The sequence below is a fragment of the Photinus pyralis genome, unplaced genomic scaffold (assembly GCF_008802855.1).
Source record: "Photinus pyralis isolate 1611_PpyrPB1 unplaced genomic scaffold, Ppyr1.3 Ppyr1.4_LG7, whole genome shotgun sequence".
Taxonomy (NCBI): Eukaryota; Metazoa; Arthropoda; class Insecta; order Coleoptera; family Lampyridae; genus Photinus; species Photinus pyralis.
In genome coordinates this window covers 14,996,215-15,021,847 of record NW_022170738.1, presented here as the reverse complement: position 1 = coordinate 15,021,847, position 25,633 = coordinate 14,996,215, and the positions used below count along the sequence as shown (strand labels likewise).

Here is a 25,633-nt window from a genome sequence, read left to right as displayed (position 1 = left end):
TCGTTTTTGAGATATCGTGGACAGACAGACACCGCAACGTTATGAACTCGCCAGGAGTTCGTTAATAAAAAATGAATTTTTTATAAGTCCGAAGAAGTGATTAATTTTCAATTTACTTTTATTAAATTAAATTTGGGTCGTACGGAAAGCCAAAGGAAGGGAGGAAGAAAAGGAGAATCGAATAACCGTGGCGGAAAACTTCAATGGGGTAAATAAAAATCGAAGAATGCTTTTCTAATAATTCCGTTAAGGAGACTAATCTGTTGAAGTTTCAGTCATACAGGACGCAAAAAAAGAAAAGGTTCGAATAACCATGGAAACTTGGTCAGTTTTTAATACACAGACGGCCAGTTGCACAAAAATAATAATCCAGGATTATTGTTTAATCCCTTATTAAGACATTTGATTGGCTTTATATTGCAGTAGGCAGCCAATCAAATATCAAAATTCTTGTTTAACTCAGATTTGGAAAATAATGTAGGATTTTGATTATAATTCGCTTTTCCTGCAACCGGCCGAGAGTGTATTAAGTAAGTAATAATAATAATAGTCATTTATTGGATAACGTACAAAAGAAACAATACATAATTCCAGTGAATATTAAACTAAATTCATTATGTTATTCCAAAAGGGCGAAGTTCAGATGTGTAGTGCAAACTACAATCTGTTCTACCACTTAACCCTAATAATAATTCTAATTCTAATTAAGATTCAGTTTGTAGAGGGGCTCAAAACAAGCAAACAGTGTGTCTTCCTTAAATTTCTGGTAAAGGTGAACCTTTTTTTTCAATCATGAATTAAAGACATTATTTTTCACTTCAAAATGCGTTCAAAAATCATCATTACACGTACTTACATCGTAAGTAGCTATTAGACCATTAGACCTAATCGGATGGGTGGGTTAATGACTGGTATTTTTGTTAGTGTTTCTAAATAGGGTAGAAGTAATAATAAATGCCGATAAATCGCACACGTCGCTCAAGGCAATTGAAAGAAATATTTAGTCTACGAAAGTAGTTGAAGCAATATGTGTAAACATACGTGCGAAAACTCCAAAAAACAAACACGTTCCAATTTGAATTCTCCAATAAAATTTAGCAGGTCGCGTTGAAAACGTGTGCGATATGCAAACGATGGCGCGCATATACTTAACTATATAAAAAAAAAAGGGAACCCGTATCCGGCATGGTAACGGAAACTCTCGCGTGTCGGAATCCGGAAAAACAACCCTCGCGTCGCCGCCCCGCGAATACAAAAACGGTGCCGACGAAGGAACGTTCTCCGACTATCGCCCCGAACAAATTTATCATTAACGTTTCCAATTCACGTGTGATCATCGATTTGTATGTAAATTACCTCCAAATGTTCCATTAGCGCCATACTTGCCACTTCTTTCATACGCAACTTACGTGATCATTACCGTTCGTTTTGTTCGGAAGTAGGTAATCAGAGATATTCTGGAGACAATAAACGAATTGTAATGAATTTATGGAATAAAGGGTGTTAACTAAAAATAAACTACGTAATAGAAGAACGATGAAAGAGAGGTAATTACGGTTACACCGAGTACAAAAATTAAACGCAGGAAATGTGTTAATAGTGCATTAAGAAACTTTTATGTTCGGTATAATGACGTGTAAAATGGGAGTCATTTGTAAATTGTTTATAGTATGTAGGGGAATATAAATAATCCCTTTCTTCATCCTCATTTTACACCAAACAAATTGTTCGATTAATTTTATTATACAAAAAAATTTTCTAGCGTGTCTTTTTAACATATTACTTGTTCTATTTTAGAATTGGGAAATTTACCCCCCCCCCCCCCAACTTAAGAATTCACAATTAATTAAAAAAAATCACCAAAATCTTTGGTGTGGGTTCGCTTGCCATTCGTGAAACACAAATTCTCATGGAATAAACTTTCATGGGTCGACCTCTTCAGAAATGTTAAATTTACTTGTAAATCTTTTATACAAAATCCCCAAAACGATCGACTCTTATTGTTACACTATGCAAAACATTCAAAATAACTCTCATTTATCGAATGAAATTTTCTACAATTGACGGTTGACTCTCTCCTTTTGAAAAGTAGCAGCAGTTGGATGGTTCCACCATTTAAGCTTTGTGCAATACAATCGGACCTTTTGTATCGCCTGTTAAACTGCTTGTTGAAAGTGAATCTTGAAAAATGTATGACAATTTGAATCCGGAACAAACTGGGCATCACGTTCCTCGAACTTTAATAGTTGAACTTTAGTTTATTCACTGGATTAAATTGCGCCATAGGGAAATGAAAAAAAAATTATTACCCTTATAACTTAGGGTTTGACATCTAGCAAAGGCACGAATTAATTCTCTTTAAACTTTTAACCTGTTGCCGTTTAATGTACATCCCGTGTACACAAGGGAGGTGCACAGTTTAAGTATATATTTTAAGAAAGTAACATATTGGCACTGTATTTACGGTTGAACATAAATCCACACGACGAAGTTGTTTAAAAAACGCCTCTTATTATTGGTTTTGTTTGAAATAGTAGCTCATAATGAATCGATAAGCCACCCCACGAAATTGAAACATAATCTTTATGATCTCTCTCCGTTATTCGCTACAAAACAAAATCTATAATAATGTCTCGAAATGAATATTTTAGGAGACTCAATAGTCTTGATCAACTTCCGAAAATGCCAAAGAAATCAATTGCACAAATTTTGCTTAACACCTGGGATAACCTTGGGCACAAATCTAAACAAATCAGAAAATGAGAACTCTATTCTGGGTCGTACACTAGATTCAAAGAAACACACAATTAATTGATTGACAATTTCCAAAACGCATACGCAATAAATCAACAAGAAAACACGATATAATGTGGGGCATAAGCCCGTTACATTTACCCCACACTCAGGTGGCGAGAAAAATAAATAAAGAAAGTCTAAAATTATTTACAGGTTTCTACAAACAAAAAATGACGTTTCTGCAGTGTAAATCTGCGGATTTCATGTTACATAGTATTGCGCTGATATGCTGGGTTTGTGCATTAGGTCGGTGGACCTGACCCAAAGACAATTGTCGTTTATTTATTTGACCGACGTCGTATCCGACGGCAATAAATCCGCTGTGCCTACGATACGGCTTTCGGAAGCTCACCACCTGATGCACATAAAGTTGCCTATGTTATGACCTATTTGTAATAATTCCATTAAAATAATTAAACTACTACATCTTGTGACCTCTGACCAGTCGGCTTGAGCTCCCGAAAGGCAAAACTACAGTTTACCTTACATTCTCGAAGGGAATATTGCTATTACTCTCAACATATATTGGTTAATGAGTAATAAGAAAGTACTTCATAAGTAATCGAGACACGTTTCTAATTCCTTTTTTTGTTGCAGGTGAGTGATTCGACTGTCGACACTTCATTCAAACGTATGTAAGTAAAATCCTTTTTAAGGCACATTTTTCAATTTTTTTTTATGTGAACGAAAACGACGTCGATGGGTGTGCGTCATATTGCTGTGACCCTAACATTTGGGACCCATAAACAAATAAATGCAATGCCCCACGTTGGGCGAGCAAGTAAATTATGCTGTATGGCCAAAATGAACCATACACAAAAAACCTTAAACCTAGCTAGCTCTCTTATTCAAATTTTCCCAGGAATCCCGGCACAATGAAAAATTCCAATCTCGACTTCAAATTCCAAATTTTATGAAAAATAATGGCGACGATCAAGTCCTTAAATCCATGTAAGGAAAAATGTAAAAACGGTCCATTCTATATATTTTTATCTAGAAACCAGTGGCGTAATAAAAAAAATTATTGAACCACCGAAAGTTGGTATTTTTTAAATGCAACACCCTGTATACCGTCAATTTTTGCATTATTTTTCCGGATTGCATTGATGTGATGTGACACATCTATAACCTACATCTTCGTTAATTTTAGTCATGAACCAAAAATAAAAACCTTATTTGTTACGTTGAATTTGAAAATATTATATAATCAAAGAGTATATAATGCAATACTCTTTGATATAATATACACAGTGTGTAAAGCGATGGAGTATACAAGAGGGAATTTTTTTTTAATATTGATTTATGACAAAAATTTATTCTTCATGATATTTTTTGCTTGCTTTGAAAGTACCAATAACGTTTCGATTGTTTGTGGTTTGATAGCAATAAGCCGCGTACAGACCGGATTCCAACGCCAAGCCAACGAATCCAAGCACATGTGACGTTGACGTTTGTCGTTGGAAACGATTGGAATGCCCTCGTCCACACCAAAATTTAAGATTTGAGTTGGACTTGGTGGGACCGTGTTGGGTAAAGTTCGGTAACCGGTGCTGCTAGTCTGTCAAACAATGTCAAGCGACGAGGACGAGGTAACAACACCATTTAAAAATAGGAGTTTGTATAGTGGCAGTGACTTACTAGAGGAACTTCAAAATGAAGATGGTGGACATCTTAAAAAGGCAGACAAACGACTAAAAACTAAAATCGCGACAAATCCTGTCCAGACCACATCAAATTTCCCTTTGAAGTACTGCTCACCGAGCGAACGCAATCGAACGCCAACAGCGCCGTTGGAAGCGGTTGGAAACCGTTTGCTCGCGCGGTACACACCAATCCGAACACCTCCAAATCTGTAACCACATATCTGCCTTGGCTTGCGTTGGAAACTCGATCTGTACGCGCCTATACGCTATTTTGATTATAATGTAGAATAACTTTCAATAAAAAAAAATAATTTTATTATTTTTCCAGATTTCTATAAATAAATTTTAGATTATCGAAACGTTATTGGTACTTTCAAAGCAAGCAAAAAATATCATGAAGAATAAATTTTTTTCATAAATCAATATTTAAAAAAAAATTCCCTCTTGTATACCCCATCGCTTTACACACTGTATAATTATGTAAAAAATATAGGTTGTGATGTAATCAGGAAAACGAATGTAAAAATTGACGTTAAGATATATAGGGTGTTCCATTTAAAAAATAGCAACTGTGTCAAATCTCAGGAACGGTGGTTCAAAAATTTTTTTTACTACTCCACTGGATTTTACGTAAAAATATCTAAAATAAACAGCTTTTACCTTTTTCCTATCTTACATGAGTGGTAAAATATGATAACAATCCAAAAAGTCAAACTTTTCAATTTCACCCTGTACCTTAAAATGGTAAAATCAAAATTTTGCACAAAAACATATGGGGAACAGACAGAGAGACTGTTTTATAGAATACACCCCTGTATACCCTTTTAAATTTCCCACATCATAGAGAAAACGTATTAAAAGTGCAACATTTCTAGTGAAATAATAGTCTTAATTGCTACAAAAGGTTCATAAAAGAGGAAAATTATTGCTGGGTATGTGGTAATTACAACGAAATTGGAGATTAACAACCCATAAATGACATTTTTGGGAATGAATTAAATTCCAATATCAGCTTTTGGCACCATCAACTAAATTTTTGACAATAATCAGAGAAAAGTTCAGTGATTTTTTGTTTGTGTTGAATAATTTTTTTTCTCTACCTGATTTTAATGAAATTCTAAGTAATGGAATATGTCAGTACCTCCATTTTTTTCGGTAACCAGTCCGGGGCTGCTTGTGGATTAATGTGGATCTGTTACAGAATTAAATTATGCTCTCTCACCTTAGAAAGGGCAAAAATCATTAAATATTCAGAATCGTTCATATATAAAATGAACCCTAACGACCCTCATTAAACCACTTTTAATGTTGTACATCAAGTATAAAACGATGTGCACCTCACTGGCGTATTGACTTAATCCAATCAACGTCGTTAAAAAATGCTGCTTACAAAGAACACGATTTCCCTTTTTTTTTCGGAAAATGACTAAATTATACGCTTTAACATAATTGGGGAGATTAGTGAAGCTTTGAGTTGAACATGTAACATCTGACAGGATTACGTTATAAATAATTAATGACTTTCCTGGGGATAAATATACACGCTTTTTTTCGAAATCGTTTTTTTTACATAAAACGTCAATTTTAAGTGAAAAGTTTTTTATGTGTCTAAAGCGTTATATCTACTCGCTTCTCGAGAACCTGAACAATTTTAGGCCAGTCACATATATATAAGACCTTCTCCGGTCGTTGTTTTAGACACGAATTACTTAATACAACGTGTACAATAATAGAAGCGTATATTCCATAATTCAACGTTTTTACACAATACGTTTATCTGCAACGTGAAAAGAATAATCTCTAGAATTTTGGTCCTTCGACTAGCTGAGTATTTTCATATTTCATAACCGGTGAAGATGTGCCATTCACAGCGCTCTAATTCAGTACCTTTATAGCTTTTATACACTTAAGTTTTTTCCTTTACACCTTTACTGTGCAAACGTAACCAATAACCATCATTCATTAACAATCTGCTGCCAACAATAATTTATCTATTCCTTCGCAGTATAACAGAACAGAGATTCAATAAACAACACGTAGTTCAGATTTACCGAGTCAGATTCAACTTCATTGGATTCAAGAGTTAAAAAAAAAAATTGGATCCAGTTGAAGAGTTTAGATGAAAAATGCAAGATAGACGACAGGTTTCCTCATTATTTGGGGTGTTCTCGGGGTTTGTACTGGAAATGTGATTCATAACACATTGAACAATTTTATGAGCGACGATGTTATCTAAATCGAATTGTCTTTCTTTAAGAGGTGGGTTTTCAGGGTGGAATAATCGAAGTCGTTATTCTCAAAATAGTCTTATGAATTCCCCTCAAGTTTCATCTCAAATTCCTATAAATATCTTCTCAAGTACTTCACAAGTTCCCAAATTCATTCCATGTTGCACTCAAACTTTGCTCAATTTTCTTCTTCATTCATATCAAATTCCTCTCCCTTTTCCCTAAAATTCATTGTTCCTCACGAGTCTATCTCTAAATTTTCCTGGATTCCCCACGTTTCCTGCAACTTCAAATTCATCTCGCACCCTTCGCAAGTTCTTTTCATATATACTACTACTTAAGGTTCCTTTTTAAATTTCCCCGAGTATATTCTCATATCTTTCACTGTCTCATTAGGTTCTCCAATTCGGATCAAGTTCCTATCAAATCCTTGTCAAATTCCCTTTATATTCTTCTCAAGCGTCCCTCAGGTTTGTCATAAAACACTTTCAAGACCAAGTTCTTCCCGAGTTACTCTCAACTTCCATCAAGTTCCTATAGTTCAACTAAGAAGCTGAATATTTAAAAAATGGAAAATTGGTTTGGCGATTATAAAACTGGCATATATTTAAAAAGTGACGTCCATCCCTTATTGGAGGTAATCTAGATAGGTTTCTTGAATAGACAAGAAAATTCAAAATTGGATAATGTAACCAGGCCATACTACGTTGTTTTAAAAAGTCACTACAAGGTATGCGCTACTTGCCAAAGTGAGGATCAAGTAAGGTACACAGGTAAAACGAATACATGTTTTAAACACGGAAATTTAATCTTTATAAATTACACTGCAGACATAGAGTGGGGAAAAAAGAACTGACCAAGACAAAAACCGGCCAAGTTAATATGAAACTGTATAGCAAAATTAATTGTTTATAATGAAATGAATGCATATTAGAATGGTTATCAAGTAAATTTGTGAAATTTCGAAACTTATTGTCCACTGGAATTCCTAAAGAATTAATATTTGACACTTTAATTAATATGTCATAGCATGTCAGCCTGATATGAAAGCGCTAGGAGGAGGCGTCGTTGGAGATTCCTCAAGAAGGGTTAAGATGGAGCTCATGCCGATTTGAGAAAGGGTTACGCCGCGCACATGTATTTTATTTAGGCTACACATCCCGCATCGGTCCTCTGAGTAGGACCCTCGACCAACCACCGTCGATCTCGCCTCTCTTTTCTCTCCCCGCGAACACTCCTGCAGGTCACACTCACCCCTGAACTCTTTGCTATCAATGAGACCTTGATTTTGTGGGTTGGGTCGCGCACCATGATCTATTCGAGCGAATAGGGTCACTCAGCGGTATATTCATCGGGGGATACGCAGGACCGGGTCTTTGATACATGCACATTATGCACTCTCGGATCTGGATCTCTGCCTGGAGTAAAAAAACATCACCTGAGAAATGGCCGAAGAAGCACAACGGTTCACCAACTCAATTCATTAACCACGAAAATCAATTGCTCTTGCACTATTTACTTTTTTATCTGGCGAAAATTGCCCGTAAAATTTAGTGCAACAACGGCTTTTTTCAATCGAATGTTTTCCGTTGTTTTACATTTAAAGGTGAAACCATCTTCATTCAAGTTCTATATCGTTGTTCCCCGCCGTCGCTACCTATTGCCATCGCCATCGCCCGAACTCCAAACACCCGCATTCGTTATCTTGCACGTGGCGTTGTTAGTAAACAAGGCCAATTAATTTGCCCGATAACGCCTTTTTAGACCAGATAAAACTTTTACCTTACGCCGAAATGACTATTAAATACTCCCGTATTTATTCGTTTTTAAATTTATGATACTCACTAAGTACAACAAATACCATAAAGTGAAAAGTCTATTTGAAAGAATTCCTCACCGGTTCTATCAAATAAATTGAAAATTTGCATGCGTAAACTAAAAAATTTCGTTATCAACACGTAAATTTTTAACTACGGGGTGGGTCGCTCTCATCTTCGCCAGTGTTTCAATCTACAAAAACGACGCCCCTTGTAGTTTACACAACATAATTTATAGCTTGTTAATTAAATTTAAAAAAAACCGTTGTAGTTGCCTCCGACTTCAAAGGGTAGAGCATGGAGGTAAAAAATTATTATTATTATTATCTTTTACTTCCATGGGGTAGAGCGAGGCCTACGATACTTACAGTCCGGAGTGCTCGAAAAAGTCACGTGACCTTAGTAGGCATATGAAATACATTACGGCTTATGGAAAATCCGTGCGCGGCTCCACTATTTATTTTTTTACTCCGGACTCGTTCAACATAGAGCCACGAAATTTCAATGAGAGCTTGTGAATAGTACATACAATCAAATTATGGTGTTCGTTAATTTTTAATAACACTGGAAATAACTAATTTTAAGGTTTAAAGTCTTAGAGATGAAACGACGATAGTAAATCCGTATTTTTCTATCTTTACACCATCATATTTCGTTTTATTGGAACGATATCTTTATAATTCTTTCGGTGTCTTAAACTAGAATGATATGCTTCTCCAATTATGCGTATATAATGCCTTATCTGGTATTAGTGTAGTTTTAACAGACCCTACAAAATCGCGCATTTATTATCCGCGCAGAGCAAAATTCACCATGCGAGAAACTTTTTTGTTATTGCTAGAATTGTATCACATATATCGAATGAAATGTGGTCAAAGGACACAAAAATGTTTGGCTATAAGTATGGTAGGCCTCGGGTAGAGTGATTTAAATAAATTTATTGTAGCTATGGTTAAACCACTCTAAAAGTTAATTGGATACGTGAATGGTTGAGGATTAAAACCATAGTGGCAATACATTTATGCAAGTCTTGGACTCTCTCACGTAATCAACAAGTTCTAAATGGAGTAATTAATCTCACAATTGCAATTTAATAAGCAACAATTAAATTAATTAAAATTTTAGTCGATATATAAGGCACTTTACTCTTGGAAGTAATGCAGAAATTGTTGCTAATAAGTTATCGGAAATTCTACAATCTTCGCTTGTATTTAAATCGAGGTTAAAGACCTTTTACCTATTTGGAGCTTCCAGCTTTATGTTAAGTTTCAAGAAAAATGGGCGTTGCAATATATTACAAACTATCGCAGTAAATTAGCCATAAATAGCGCTTTATTATCTGCTATTACATTTAATTCACAGCATTTGATGGTGATAGTGCTAAGTGTCAGTTTTTTCTGTAAATTTACGGTCAGGACTTCAGGTAATTAGAAATCCATTAAAATTATATCACACTCCAACTGTATTCTTTCAGAAGTTATGAAGTAACGAGTATTTCGAGCATCAAATGACATGTATTGTATAAGTCTGAACGTCTGGCCGGGCGTTCGTCTGTCGAGTTGTTCGCATGATACCTACCCCAAAAACGGTTTGACATGTGCTCAAATTTAGTACCTACATACATGGACCATGATTTGGGGAAGAAATTATTGTACATTGGGCTGGGGGTGTAAAACCACTGAAGTACATGTTCGCGTTACCTTCTTATTTCAACTTTCCGTGAGTTTATTGCAGACTAATAGAGCGGTTTTCCGTTTTCTGCAAATTTAAGCACATCCCCACAAACAACAAACAACATTCTCCCTCCCTTCGTTTTGTGTAAAGCATGGATCGTAAATTTTGGATACAGGCAATATTCGAGGATATCCGGCAAATCTGAATGTGACCTACCGATGTAACGTATCACCTCTCCCGTAATCTTCCTGATCCTAATTCATCCTTCTCTAATTCTGAAACTAATTAAATTTAACGAACAACACCTCGTTAAGGCAGGTTACATTTCCCTAATTTATTAGATCTCTAACGCGTCGACGTTACCTCTACGCCTTTTGCCTTGTTAGATTAATTAATAACACGCGTTATAATGATATAAACGACAATTAGTACCGAAAAAGTCGCACCCTCCATTTGATATATCCCAAATTTCAATTTCATAGTCTCGAAATTTAACTCTTAAGTTTAACCCCCGACGTTTTCATTGTGTAACTTGAATTAGCGCCAAGATTAATTTATGTCAGTTATCTACGTTTGTATTTTTGGTACTTAAGGTCGAAATTTGCGTGCTTTGCGAATTTGGTACAAGTACAATAGATGCGTTAAGTTCATTAGTGTAATGTACTCGTGCGAGTGCTTACAATCTCGACTAAGGAATTATGTTGTTGACATTATATTCAAGTGTCTGAATATTCTAAGTAGCTGTATAGGAAATGAGGTCGTGTATTTCAAATGTGTGCAATAAAATAAGCGACATTTTGCAGTATAAATGCGCTATTAAACATTGACTTAGAAACAATCCCAGTGAAGTAATAGCATTCAACAATTGAAAAATTATGTTTTTTTAGTCATTTTCTTTGGACTAGATTCTCAAATTTTTTAATTCAATCGTTAGAAAACCTGAAACAAGAATTGGTCGTACAACACAGACATTTAAATATAAGTACTTGAATGTCTGGGGTGTATTGAAGTTAAAATCTTGCGATTTCAGTAACTTCTGATGGCTGGATCATAAAGTTCAAAATGTAGGAGTCTTTTTAAGAATTTATTACTTAAATGAAAAATTTCAAAACTTGTAGTTACACACTAAGAGATTCTAGAAGTAAGAACGTTGTACAAGGAGTTTATATATTTAGAAATTACACTAACTATTTTCCAAAAAACGACATTCAAAATTCATAGATGGTTAAATTATTTATTCATACGAGTACTTTATACAGTAACTAACAGTTTTGTATACAACAGCATTCGGCAGGAAATTTGACGACAATTAATTGATGAATTTACTCACACCATATAGCTTTATTAATTCGTCGGAAAGTTGAATATCAACACAGCGCACAGCGTTTTATTCCAGTGCAGAATACCAATATCGCGCACAATGTTCGCGGCTTGTTTCCAGTTAGAGAGAGGAATCCACATTAGTTACCGTAAGTTGTATTTTAAGGAATTTGTTTTAAAGTAACCTTGACATTCCTGAAGAAATCGACCTATGAGAATCATTTGTATAAAAATGATTCTGGAGGATTTTGGTTATTTTGTTTCAGTGATTGGGAATGTTATTTGCATTTAATTTCAGTGTTAACATTCTTTTGGTTAGATTGAAATTTTGTTTAGCATTGAGAAGGAATTGCATCTACAGGAGAATGTATACATATACATCATTTTGTTAGGTGGGTGGTAAAAGTAAAATATCTAGAAAAGAATCAATTTTAGTAGGGGCACGTGATCACGAAATGGGCATCGCAGCTTTTACAGTTCGGTTTGTGAATCAAACCATTATTTTGTATACAGAAAAGTGTAAAGAAACATGGAACTCAATTACCTTTGTGTTTATTAATATATTCAATCAACTAAAGTAAAGTAAAGTTCCATCGAACCAAAAGCATTAGTCTTTAAATTTCAGACCTTAGAAGGAAATAAAAGGACAAACTTCCGCAAGGTAAGGGGTCTAAAAACGTTTTTTTTACTGAGCTAACCGTGGAAAAATAAAAAAATTTATTACATGGGGATTTCTACCAGTAGCGTAGAGATTCAATTTAACTAGCCCGTTACAGCTTGTATCGTGTTCCTCAAATTTCGTGTAATTTGAGTTCCAAGTTTAGAATCGGAATAAATCTTATGCGTTTTAAGGTAATGTTTGAATAATTGTGACTCTCGACGTTGCATCTCGAAGGCTGACCTTTTACAATCTTACAAAGAGCTTCGTCTGTTCAAATTGGTGAAATAAAAGCGTAACTAATTTGCAAGGCAACGGTAACTGAATATCTCGTATAACAAACTAATCTGAAGGATACACTGTAATCAAACCACTCGAACATATATCTTACCGACAGTTTATGCATAAAGTTAATTATTAATTATAATGTATTTATCCAGTTAATAAGACATTTACAAAAATGTATATGGACATGTCACAAATGTACAAATAAAGTTGTTATCCCTATTAACAATAGATAATAAATTCTCCGAACCTACTACATCTTCCGAGATTGAAAATATGGAAACAGATACACGAGGGGCTAAGCGTAAAACACCGATAACTAGGTCGCGGTCGTCTAGAGACTCGAGCGTGACTTCGGTGGATGAGGAAACTGTAAAAGAGGCTAAGGAAGGAAAAAAAGATACAAAAAAAAAGAAAGGGTGGCCGGCAGGCAAACCCCGAAAACCAAAGGCAACTGAAGAGGTTGCAGAGAAGCCTGTGACTACTTAGTACTCAACTGAGATATTCTTATGTGATTATTGTCTGTGATACATATACCTACTTATTAGTTTTGAATACATTTTATCTATTTTTTTGTCTGTATTTGTCTTTTATTTATTCATGCAAATATAAAATAACTAATAACTATTATATTCAACTCGTACAACAGCATTATACAGTAGAATTGTAGAGGTATTGTTAAGCGATATACGGATCTGAAAATGTTATTGCATGAACGGAACCCCATATGTCTCTGTATACAAGAAACCCATCTCAAACTTGGTCAACCATATTCCCTGAGAGGATATGATGTTGAGCGAAAAGATTTTATCGGCGCAGAGAGGGCATCAGGGGGAGTAGCAATCATAGTTAAAAACGGAGTGAAATTTGAAAGAGTCGCTCTAAATACACACCTCCAGGTGGTCGCTGTCAAAGTAAGTGTCCCATTTAAAATTACTTTGTGCAATGTTTACTTACCTAATACGAACTGGGTAATAGTGGATATTGACAATATCATCAGTCAGCTGCCAACACCGTATATTGTTATGGGTGACTTCAATGCGCACAGTACATTATGGGGATCAGTGAGAACCGACAATAAAGGACATATCCTAGAAGATTGGCTGACCAAGAATAACATAGTTCTCCTTAACAATGGGGCATTTACTTACCACAATGCCCGATCTAGAAGCTTCGATGCTATTGATTTAACGTTGGCTTCGCCAAATCTAATTCCGCGGTTGACATGGAAAACTATAAATGATCTACATAACAGTGATCATTTTCCAATTATCGTCGAAACTGATACCATCGTGCAAGATAAAGCAGTTGCTAGTAGATTCATTACTGGTAGAGCTGACTGGACACTGTTTCAAGAACATCTTGTAGCACCAACCGACGTGAATGTTAAAACGATAACGAAGACTATATTGGTTGCAGCGATGAAGAGCATACCAAAGACTGGAAACAAGCCTGTGAAGAGACCCATTCCATGGTGGAATCAGGATGTAAAAGTAGCCATCAGAAACAAGAGTGTTGCATTTAGACTCTACCAAAGGCAACCTACCGTTGAAAACCATATCAACTTCAAACGAGCGAGAGCAATAAGCAGACGAGTCGTATTTGAGAGTAAGCGTCAAAGTTGGATTAAATATACGTCAACTATCAATGCAAATGCTGATGTGGGCGATACCTGGAAAAAAATAAGATCCATATGTGGCAAATATAAAAGTCAAGGTATACATTCATTACAAACACAAGACCTAGTCTTGGAAAAACCAGAAGAAATCGCGAACGCTTTGGCCAATCAGTTTGCAGTAGTTAGTAGCTCCGGAAACTATCCCCCCACCTTTTCTGAAACAAAAAATCAAAGAGAGGTTGAACTACCATTCTATACATCCGATAATCTTGTATACAACCTACCTTTTACAATGCTGGAGATGGAGTTTGCTTTACAAAAGGCCAGGAACACAGCACCTGGACCTGACCAGATAGCAAACGAGATGCTGAAGAATCTGACGCCTGAAATGAAAGAATCGTTACTGTATCTGTATAACAAATTATGGGCAGAGGGTACTTACCCAGATGAATGGAAAGAAGCAGTGGTGATACCAATCTTAAAACCCAAAAAAAATCCATTGTCTGCAACTAGTTATCGACCAATCAGTCTGACGTGTTGCATGGGTAAAATCATGGAGAGGATGCTAAATAATCGATTACAGTGGTATTTGGAGAAAAACAACTTCCTAGTGCCATATCAGGCTGGTTTCAGGAAACACCGATCTACCACCGACCATCTGATTATTTTAGAGCACTGCATACAAGAGGCATTCCGCAAAAGAGAACATCTGGTGGCTGTTTTCTTTGATGTGAAGGGCGCGTATGATATGACATGGAGGTATGGCATAATAGAAAAAATGTACCAATATAACTTGAGAGGTAACTTACCATTGTTAGTGAAGTCCTTCCTAACAAACAGGCGTTTCCGTGTAAGAGTTGGTGATAAGTTCTCCGATGATAAGCTTTTGGAGAATGGAGTTCCTCAGGGATCGACTCTTAGCTGTACTCTATTTGCTATAGCAATAAATGACATATGCTCTAATACACCAGAAAACATTTCTAAATGCATGTACGTTGACGACATAGCCATCTTCACATCAGGGAAAACGGTAGGAGAAATAACTCGCAAACTACAACCTGTAATCAATCAAATTGTTGGGAATGCCGAAAATATAGGTTTAAGTTTTTCACACGAAAAAACACAATGCGTCCATTTTTGCAGGTTAAGAAGGCCACACTATGATCCTATGCTATATCTGACGAACCATAACATCAGATGCTCGGAAGCTGCTAAGTTCCTTGGTCTCACGTTTGATAGATCCCTTACTTGGAGAACTCATTTAGAGCACTTGAAGACTAAATGCGTCAACAGTCTCAACATACTTAAAGTATTAGCGCATACCAAGTGGGGTGCAGATGCTAACTGCCTTATTCGAATTTATCAAGCGCTCATAAGATCCCAAATGGATTATGGTAGCATTGCCTATTCGTCGGCACGTAAAACGTTACTGACAATATTAGATCCTGTGCAGCATGCTGCTATAAGGTATTGTATAGGAGCATTTCCTACGAGTCCGGTAGCCAGCTTACATTGCGAATCTGGAATTTCACCACTTGATACGAGAAGAAAACAGTTAACTTACTGTTACATGGCTAAACTACTGTCATTACCCCGTTACCCTAATAGCATAATTTTCAGTGTGGATAAAAATGCTTATAGAATGCGACCTACTATTACTAGACCAGCAAGTGTGAGGTTTTATGAGGATATTCAATTGCAAGGTATCGCTCTTCCGGAAATTCTGGAAAACACTACACAAGAGTTTGCACCGTGGATGACTCCTGCAGTCGAAATAAGAACGGAACTTGCGAAATACAAAAAGTCAACTACAAACAGTAACACTTATATACAGAAATTCCAAGATATATGTAATGAATATCCTTCGTATGAAATCATCTATACTGACGGGTCTAGAACGGAGAGTGGTGTTGGAAGTGCGATGGTGATTGGAGAAGAGTCCTATGAATGGAGTTTATGTTCGTGGTCCTCAATTCGCTTTGCCGAACAATATGCGCTGTGGCAGGCGTTGTTATATTGCTCCATCGGCGATAGACAAAATGTTATCATCGTCACAGATTGTATGGAAGCAGTGAATGGGATCTCTGAAATATATCCTGTTGGTGCGATGACGAAAAGATGCCAGTCCATTCTCAAGTTCTTAAATGGAAAAGAGGCTATAATTATTATTATATGGGTACCAAGTCATATTGGTATACCTGGAAACGATCAAGCAGACCATGCTGCATGCCAGGCTGCGTTAAGTAATCACATTGATGTTAACCTTATACATCCGTTGGACTTAGGAGAATACCTGAAAATGAAAAACCGGTTAATGTGGCAACAAAAATGGGCTGAAAGTAACACTCACCTGACCCGAATAAAACCAGATGTACGGAAACTCTATGTGTTAGACCAGGCCACTAGGGAAGAAAATGTAAAAATGCACCGACTGCGAATAGGGCATGCGCAGATAACGCACCAACACATTCTTAAGGGTGAGATTGCCCGACAGTGCGAACGATGTGGGACTGCTGTAACCATTCGGCACATAATTCAGGAATGCCCCATGTATAACAACGAAAGGGCGCTGCATAGTTTAAATCGAGAATATGTCGAAAACTTCTGTGCAACGATAAATGCAAAAAGTACCCTAAGTTTTCTAAGAGAAATAGGTATATACAGACAGATCTAAAGTGTAGTGAGAGATTTGGGGGCGCCCTAATTGGGGTAATATGACCATAGCAGTTAATGCCCTCATCAAACAAAAAAAAAAAAAACAAAAAAAATAGATAATAAACTGCACCAATATAGACAATTAGCGACAAGGCCACTTTCGGTGGACGAATATTGACCAAATTTAATCAGCTAGTCCCTTGACTATTGTCCACCTGTTACTGAGAACACAATTGGAAAATTCTAAGCCGTTCGCGAGTTATCATGTATACAGACAGTTCAAAATGAACGAGCTGGGTCGCTCCTTAATATGTAAATTGAAGTGTTTTCGATCAAACACTTTCTGTTTTCTCTAAATTTCATTGTATTTGTCAAAACATGGATTGTCCTAAATGATAGCTGGAAATCCTGAGATGTATGTGCTTTCAATGAATTCAGCGGCTCATCAATAATTCTGAATTGTATACTAACAGTTTTCTCACTGAAACCCCATTCCAAATAAATAAAGAAATTAAATACAGGGGGTATAATTACAATAACAGCCAGAATAAATTGTTCACCCCCAGCCACCTGTACCGAAAAGAACAAAGTAATTAAAGTCGGGCAATAAATTGCTTGCTAGGAGGAAGGGTTGGCAATTTCCAATTCTAAATTCTTCTTGGATTTAATTACCTAATTAATATCAACGAAATTTAGTTAATTAAAACAAACGACGGCAATTCTAAATTACCAAAGAACTTCGTGAAACTTTTATTCACCTTGTTTTAAGATTTAATTTCTGGCTGAATAAAAGAAAAGGGGAGGAAAAAAAGGTTCTCACCGATATAATGGCCGAATATTTAACTCGAAGGTGTTTTTGGTAGCGCGATGTTTCGTTTCGGAATTAGATTTTCGTATTAGCATCACGATCTAATTAGTGTTTAGGTAAATTGGATTACGCCGTCTTGCTATTTCATCCACTAATTCATTCTGCCATTGTCGTCGCGAACCTTTCGCCCGCGTTTCGGTCGACCATAAAAAACTGATTTGGAACGTTGCCGTCTGCAATGCGTTATAAATACTGTTTCTCTTGCATATAAAAATGAAGGTTTTATTATACCTACATTTTCTTTGCATTAATATGAGGATCGTAAAATATTTAAAGGTAATACATTGTGGCGGAAACCTCCACACAAACGAAGCGTGCAGCGTAGATGTGGCCCTCTTTATCATACACTTTACAGTCGAGGAAAATGGGAGAAATACGTGGGGTTGGACGACTCTTGAAGTGAAGATGCGGTTTAATTTTCTTTGCAATTTGCGGAAACATGACGGAGGAGTTTTTCAGGTGCGCATTTCTTAACCTCAGAATTAACCAAGATCCATGAAATTACTGATAGCTTTCAACTTGTTATGTCTGGAGCCAAAAAATCACCGTTTATTGTTGATATTTGTATCATGTCACGAAGATTGAAAGAATTTTAGACTAAGTATTTTAGCGCAATTGCTTCAAAATTATATTCAGTAAAAAAGTGACCCAAAATGGATGAACAAAGTATAACGTACTTTCCAGTTTTAATATTTACATGTTGTAACGGTTTGATAAATGGAATCTATTCTCTATGAAATGTATGGCACTTTAAGTGAAATGAAAATGTCAATCCATATCATGTATTTTTGGCAATTTCTCTGACAGAGACAAAATCAGTTTATTACCGACAATTAAAGACTTAATTTTTCCCCTGCACGACTGCAAACGAGAAATCCATTATGGAAATGTAACAAACCGATTAACAATTTATTGCTTTTAAATTAAGTTTCAATCAACAATATAACGACACCATGCCTAAGTCACGACCACCAATAAAAATTTATGTCTTTTTTTTCGGAAGTTGTCTACTACACGGTATGAACTTTAGGCGTTAAAAATAAATTAACATTTAAATTCTAGATTAAACCGCACACAGCTCGGTGTGTATATTTACGACTAATTAGGAAGTTAAACGCCTGTAAAGTTTATAATTGCTTAATAGTAAACTTTTGGCCTAAAATTTAAATGATAAATGGAGAAACTTGTGCCTCGTAAAATAAAACGTTTATGTGTATTATAATTGCGCCGCGTTAAACGCTTACCTGCGGTTTTATTTTCACCGCAGCTTCAAAAGTGGACCATCCTGTTGGTTTTAGGCTTCAACCACTTCGGTAATAATGAAAGCTACATTACAAAAGCTATGTACAAAAAATTGCTTCGCAAACGAGGTTAGTGTTTCGTTTGGTTTACGTAGTATTTGAAAGCTTTCGCCCAAGAAGACCAGCTTTGAGCCTGAAGCAAGTCAAGTCCGAGAAAAATTTGAAATATAATTTAATATTTCTTGATACATCTCAAATTAGAGTTCACAGCAGCCCGTTATGCCAACCATTGTTTATTGCAAATTCTACAAAACGGAGAAACTTAGCAAAAGATGAAACCTTTATTTTTACCACCCGCACCCCCTACTTTTTTGACGGAAATACACGTTTTAAAGCACCAGAAATTCGAATCAAACAAAATCTCGATGATGTCGGCCTGTCTATACTCTCATTTCCTAAACGCCTGAACCGATTGGAAACAAATTTGATACACGTATTCTTAGGAAGAAAATTACCAGAAAGTGATCTTACGATTCGGCTAAAACACCAAAGGCAAAAAGATCCCCTCAAACTACAGCTTTACCTTTTATAAAATTCGGCTATTTCAAGACGGATCGGCGGTTTTTTCCAGCCGATACAGCGCATTCGATTGTTTATATCCAAAAATTAAAACTTCTCTGTTTAATTGTGCGGCCTGCGATAAACAAAAATGTCTTTAGCTCAATTAAGTGCGTTTCTAATGAAACCACCTTAACTGGTTAGGTACCGATTTACTGCAATTCATTTCATTAACTACTGTTAATTACACTTACTTAATTTACTAGATTAAAATTTTCAAATTCGGTAACGTATTGTTAGCTAGAATTTCGAGTCAATCACAACAGATGATCTGCAATAGTGAATTGCATTGCAGCCTTAATGCTCGTTTTAAATTATTCCCTTGCTTCTCAATTCCGAGGGCTCTCGGATGCTACAGCAATAATTTACATATCTCTAAGGGGACAATTATAAAACAGATCAAATATTTACGGCAACTTGTGTCCTTATCGACGGCTAAAACGGCGCTAAAAATTAAAACTTTCCAACTCCTAAAAGAAATCAATAGTTCTCGAACAACACCTTTCGTAACGAAGCGCCTCTAGATACCATGTCTTCAATAAAGCTGGTAGCGGTCATCTATGTACGGTGTGTTCATAAATTCCGGTATGAAAACTGAGTGCTTCGTTACCACACCATTTTTTATATTTGAAACAACAGTTTTTATTTCACATTTGCACTATTTTACTTTCTTGTGTTCTTTCTACATAGTTACAATTTCCACCTTCTACCTTAATTTTGATTTTGCGAACTAAAATAGAGCATAAATGAAAATGACCCAGTCTTCCAATACAAAAAATTATCCAAAATTGATAACCTTTTTTAATAGTTCCATTTGCACGCATAGTGCCTTATATACGAATTTTAGTTCATTGAATCATTTGAAATAATTACAGTTTTAAAAAAAGGAGGCACTCATTTTTGAAAACTCAATTTATGATGCTAATTCAAATTGCGCCTGCAATAGATTATGTAAAAGTAGGTTGCTTTGCAGTTTTACATATTTCGAATTCGTATTTTTAGCGTGCTGAATGTAAGTGAAACTATTAAGCGTTACTCGTTTCCAAGTGCCTATCGTGCCAACAACGCTTCCTGGAGGATATAAAATCTTCCGGGCAAAGTTTAATATACGCTCAAGAAATGTAAATCGTTCATGGGTCTGAATTGGAGTAGGACCATATTTCAAACAATCAATCTTTATTAGATGCCAAGTTGGCAAAACTGTTTACAATATAAATTATAACCAGAACTCTCATCCAGCACCTCATTCCTTCCCCCTTTCATATCCACCCCCGTATAGTTCCATAACATGTATTCTATGACCGCTTCTTCCTCTCCGCATATTCTACATTTTGTTTCTTGTCTCTTTCTCTCTCTCGTCATTTCCGCCTCTGAATCTCGTTATTTTTTGCTTCCTTTCCACAAAATTTTGGAAACTACCCCCTTGTTAGCTACTACTTACGCGTGCGCTTATTATCTACACCTGTTGTTGTAGTCGGGCATCCAGATGCCTTTTGGTTAGCTCATTTTCCATCTTTTCTCCTACTCATTTCCTCTTTCCAATTTCAGCCCGTCCGTATCCATTTCTTTCTTAATATTTTCCTCCTTTTCTCTTCCCACATTCCTTGTGCGTCCATTCTTGCTGTGAAGCATTCTTTTACTAATTCACTTTCTCTATTCCCCCTTTCCTCGAATCTTACCTCCCTGCGCTCCGTTACTATCCTTTTCTTTTTCATATTTGTTTCCTTCTCTAATATACAATTTGGCGTCCTTCCATTTAACCCCAATACCAATTTATGATATATTCTTTGTACTTCTTCCTCCCATTCCTTCCACCCCCCCCCTCTCATCAGTTCTCCACATCTGTCTCATCACCACCACCCCCTTTTTCCTTAATGCTTCATTCCTTTCCTTTTCCAATACTTTCCCATTATTGCCATCATGAGGGTCCCTGGTTCGAATCCGGGTTTGGGCATGGATATTTGTAAATATATAGTGGGTTGGGTTGGTAGAACAGCCTTGGCTGAAACCCAGCCAACTTAAAAACAAATGCCCCAATAAAAAATATCTTTCTTCTTCCCGCTACTTTCCCCCCACCTTAGCCCTGACCCCTAATAGAGATTAAATAAGGTTGGGCGAAGTGAGCATTCCTGTCTTAATCCTTTACATGTCCAAAACATACAAGCTTCATTATTAGGGAAATTCCCATACAACGAGACAATTGTACGAGAGCTAGTCACAAAAGGGTTCCACTATATAACCCCAAAGCGATCCAGTTTCAATTTTTCTTGAAGGGAGCTTTCTTATTCAAGGAAGGACCGTAATATAAACATAACATCGATTCCAGCGAGAACTATAAGTTACTTTACAGCGCCTTTTTCGACATTGTATCGACGTTTCACCGCAAGATTAAGGGCCGGTTGCACAAATGCAGTTTAAACCTCGTTTAGATTAACGCAATGGATTAAGACATATGATTGGTTGAAATTTGACGTTTTATCAAATTTCAACCAATCTTAGACCATAATCCACTGGTTAATTCCAAGGGAGGTTTAAACTGCCTTTGTACAACCGGCCCTAAAAGAAAATTACATGTGGCACTTTCAGAGCTACCACAAGGAGGTAGACTATCCCTGTACAATCGATTAAATGTTTTTCTAGGGAAATTCTGAACTAATATACAATTTTTTCAACCTCAGGGATAGCCTAGTCTAAGATGTTCCACATGCAAACAATGCTACAAGTTATTTATACTGTCAATGCTATACCTATCGGTTCCAAAATGAAGTTTCCCCACTAGATATTGTTAATATTTGGACAAATCATCAGAAATTATTGTAAAGGAAAGGTAAGTGTGGGTGTGAAAGTGGTCACTTGGGGTTTCGAATTGAGTAGTCTATAGATTTTGCAATATTTAACGTAGTTTATTATCTCTGTTTTAATATACTTGAAGGAAGGGGTGTTTTTTGTGTTTATGAATGGTAAATTTGAAAACTTTTCTTAATATAGACAAACATTTTATTGTTGGCAACCGAGTTGAGCGGTGGCATGGGGTTCATTGGACGGTCTCAGCCCTTCAGGCGGAGAGAATTTTGGTCCAATGTCTTGAGATCCATGGGGTAATTTTATCGTAACCGATTAAGCTAGTCGTTTAACAAAAAAAACCATTTGATGAGTTTGTTAGGAATCTGCAAAATAATTGAACCCTGATTTAAAAATAAAATAAAACAATTCAGTTTTTGTAACGTGTAAAGTGGTCATATGGACCACAATGATTTGTATAAAGTCTGCATATTTTCATAGTGTAAAGAAGAGATGTTCTTTACACTATGATATTTTGAATTGACTTGACACTGAACGTTTTTTGAACTTATACCTACCTGTCATATAAATTAAGAATGTCGCGTGTGATATTTATTTACTGGATACTGACATTTCTTGGTCAAAACTTATATGGTCCTATCTTACTTTTCCTGTGCCACCTTCCCCTTTTTTCCAACGTTACTACACACAAATTTAACAGAGCAAAAATGGATTTTACCATCCCTACCCGTCAATGTCGGTGGATTAGGTGTAAGAAAAGGAAGTGATATAGCAATTCCACCTTTTTTTACTTCAGTAAATAGCGTATACAACCTCATTTGTGACATGTTACATAAATCTGTTAAACAGTTAAGGTTCATATTCCTTTTTACGTTGAAACTTAGAACTTTTGGAAAACATTTCAGTAAAGTTCAAATGGATTTAATGAAGGATAAAGGGAAATTGGGACTTGATCAACGTTGAACGTCTAGCAAGATGTATATCACTGACAAGTGAACTTACTTATATCGCGAGTAGGAAACTTCGTTAGTTCCAGAATCTAACGCATTGGTCCAGAGCGTTTGACAGTTATCGTGTTCACGGACAGACGGGCAGATGGGCACCATCGATTCCCCTATAAAGCTTGCATCGCTTTGCTCTGCAGCTTAATAAATATTAAGTAATAATTAATTGTTAGGAAAAATTCGGTATGTAATAATCGTATAATGTGAAATGTCTAAATTAAATAGGCCACCACAACGGTTTTGGAGAAACACAGTACCTTAGTTTTAAATAGAGCTAATAGGTATCAACACACAAGTCACAACTTGGAATAGCTAACATTTAATTAACTCTAGGAACAAACAGACGAAATAGTCACATCTAAAATTACAGTTCAGCCGGGGACGTTTCTCTAATTGTTGACACGAATTAATGGAAGCACGATCGCACAAGACCAAAAACGAAGGAAAAGCGCTAACTGAACCGACAAGAGATCAATAGATGAGGTTTACTTCCAATTTTGTAAAACTTTACCCACCTACATCTCAAACAACAACGCGAACTTTAAACCTGTCCGTGTTGTTTTTGTTTACATCGGCGACAAATTCGCGAAACTTGATTCATATATCAAACATGGCAAAAAGAATGGAGAGGAAAAAAACTGTAGCGGGAGTTCTCAGTGACGTTCCCGTTGTTCGTATTTCTTTTAACGATCAGACAACCGCAATAAATTTCAAATACATTTCAAATTCGTTGAATAATACATGACTTTGTGGTCTCGTTTTCAAAACAATACAAAATCGGACGACAATCGCACAAATCCCGGCCGTGAGCTTTATCCAATAACCTGTAGATATTCAACCTTACATTTGGCGGCGCAATAAAAAGCTCCAGGGTTACGTATTAGGAAAAGTCTGAAAGGTTGAAAGTAACTTGGCGCTAGTTGTATTATTTCCTTGAAGAGAAATGAGCAGGTTAAAACTTACAATTTAAAAACACATAGAAAGTAAGCGGGTAGTTTGAAATGGGGATTGAGAATAGTGTAGAGCGAGTTTTGTGTGAAAATTGTGTTTATTTTAATGTAGGTACCTACATGTGTATAATGAAAAAGTTTTTGTGGAAGGGAATTCATTTTGCCCAAGTACTACAGACGCGCATTTAAGTATGTTAAAATCGAGGGGTCGTAGGATTAAAGCATTTCACCATTAATAATGGAACCCTTATAATACTACCCCATTAGGTCTTACAGCGCTCATATTTTTTCTGGCGTGATATTGTCTCTAAATATCTCGAAGCTAAATCTGTCAATGGTACAGAGATAGATACTAACATCAGTATATCTATTAAAAAACTATCGATGCACTCCTATTTGCAATAGAATTTCTCGTTGATTCCAGAACAAAAAAAAAGGAAAAATCTAGCGGGTAATATTATATGACATTAGGGATTTTGTAAAATGTTCGCTAAAATTCCTACTTTTAAACGACACCCTATAAAAACCACCGGTACGCTGCCCACGAAAATGTCAAATCCAAACTTAGTTTTGCAAAAATTTCTAGAGTAAAATTTTGACTTGGTCGGTATTCAAGTATCCTTTCGACGAAAAGATTTGCATCACTTTTCATTCCTATACAAAACTACTGTGTCGTTAGAATTTTTTGTTTACACTATATGTTGTAACGATATTTGCGTACCGATGGATATTCCTGGTTGAAATTCCGCTTTAGTAACTATTTGATCTATGCTCTAATTTAAATTCTTACGCCATCTAGGTATTTCCTTTATCCTCCACTAGTATAGATGTAACTTGTTCCTGTAGTAAATTTGTTCCAAGTGTTATAGATTTCTTATTACAATAGTTCTTTGTTTTGCCGCTTGAGGTCGTTTATTTTTAATTCTTTTCGGCGTACTTCTTTGTTCAAAACCACATTCAATCATTACTTGTAGGAAGAACGTACACGTTACAATGGTTGCTCGACATTTTTGTCTACCTTGTGGCTGTATAGGTTTGGTGAATCAAAGTAATACGTAACGAGAACTATCTCTATCTTTATCTCAGTAAATAAGAAAGTTGACATTGTTCAGGTGCCCGTGCTATAAGCTACCGAATGCAAAAACTCTTCGGACGGATGGACGGACTGACAGACGAACGAGCGGAGAAAATGGTCATAATAGTGCCTTCCAACATGAGTTGGAAAATGCGTAAAATATCGCTAGTAATAAGAAAATTAACATTGCGCGCACCTAGTGTTTACAATATGCAATATGCACGCCTTTACCAGAAGCATCAGATAGCATTTAAAACAAATGTTTCATTAATATGAAAGATGGTGCTGCGCATGCGCAGACCTAATTTTTATTACTTGCGATATGTTTGCCTTTGCTAGAAGCATCTTTGATTAAAATTTCAAAAAAATATTTCCATAAAT

General features: G+C 36.1%; 1 protein-coding gene and 1 long non-coding RNA gene across 5 annotated transcripts in view; one reads left to right on the top strand and one right to left on the bottom strand.

The window, feature by feature from the left end:
- Positions 1-25,633, top strand: part of LOC116175789 (transmembrane protein 132E) — a 168,758-nt gene that overhangs the window by 123,632 nt on the left and 19,493 nt on the right. The gene's annotated exons all lie outside the window — the stretch shown is intronic.
- Positions 13,124-16,770, bottom strand: LOC116175792. 3 transcript variants are annotated; one of them, XR_004146354.1, is made up of 7 exons: positions 16,390-16,770; positions 16,238-16,332; positions 15,604-16,178; positions 14,482-15,559; positions 14,324-14,422; positions 14,144-14,254; positions 13,124-14,093 (listed from the first exon to the last, which is right to left on the bottom strand). It is a non-coding gene; the product is annotated as an uncharacterized LOC116175792 (long non-coding RNA). The 3 variants fall into 3 exon arrangements; XR_004146355.1 differs by having other exon boundaries at positions 15,610-16,178; XR_004146353.1 differs by having other exon boundaries at positions 14,482-16,178.